The following is a 1241-nucleotide window of genomic DNA, read 5'->3' as shown; positions in this document are numbered from 1 at the left end:
CGTGGCCCTAAGCACTTTGTTTTCCAGTATTACCACCGGATACATAAATGCCACAGACACATAACTGGGTGAACCTTTTCAGATTGTGACTCAGCTTTGCTAGAGTCCCCAGTTAGTGGTGTCCAGAGCTCTTAAGCACACTCTTTTGCTTTGGATCACGACTTTAACCACTCAGTCTCAAGCTTTTCACTTGGACCTGCATGACACAAGCACATGGTTAGGGATAGCTTTGATTTAGCTGCTTAGGCCTGGATTTTATTTCCTTGGGCCCTCCTATCCATTGATGCTCAAAGCCTTGGATCCTTTTTACCCTTGCCTTTTCGTTTTAAGGGCTATTGGCTTTTTCTGCTTGCTTTTTTCTTTTTCTTTCTATTTTTTTCTCCATTTTTTTCTCTTTTTTTTTCGCAAGCTTTTTACTTTTCACTGCTTTTTCTTGCTTCAAGAATCAATTTCATTGATTTTTCAGATCATCAATAACATTTTTCTTTGTTCATCATTCTTTTAAGAGCCAATAATTTTAACATTCATAAACAACAAGATCAAAATCATGCACTGTTCAAGCATTCATTCAGAAAACAAAAAGTATTGTCACCACATCAATATAATTAAATTAAATTCAAGGACAATTTTCGAAATTTATAACTTCTTGTTCTTTTGAATTAAAACATTTTTCATTTAAGAGAGGTGAAGGATTAATGGAATTTATTCATAGCTTTGAGGCATGGTTACATACTAATGATCATGAAGTAGAGACACCAAAACATAGATAAACACAATATTAAAAACCAAAAAACAGAAAGAAATAAAGAACAAGGAATGAATCCACCTCTAGTGGCGTCTTCTTCTTGAAGGACCAATGATGTTCTTCAACTCTTCTATGTCCCTTCCTTGCCTTTGTTGCTCCTCCCTCATTGCTCTTTGATCTTCTCTTATTTCATGAAGAATGATGGAGTGCTCATGATGTTCCACCCTTAATTGTTCCACATTGTAGCTCAAATCTTCTAAGGAAGTGTTGAGTTGTTCCCAATAGTTGTTGGGAGGAAAGTGCATCCCTTGAGGCATCTCAGGGATTTCTTGATGATGAGCTTCCTCATGCATCTCTTGAGAACCGTGAGGGGTCTCTCTTACGTGCTCCATCCTCTTCTTGGTGATGGGCTTATCCTCTTCAATGAAGATGTCTCCTTCTATGATGACTCCAGCTGAGTAACATAGATGGCAAATAAGGTGAGGGAAGGCTAGCC

The sequence above is a fragment of the Arachis duranensis genome, chromosome 5, assembly GCF_000817695.3.
Source record: "Arachis duranensis cultivar V14167 chromosome 5, aradu.V14167.gnm2.J7QH, whole genome shotgun sequence".
Lineage (NCBI taxonomy): Eukaryota > Viridiplantae > Streptophyta > Magnoliopsida > Fabales > Fabaceae > Arachis > Arachis duranensis.
This window is presented reverse-complemented; position numbering follows the sequence as displayed.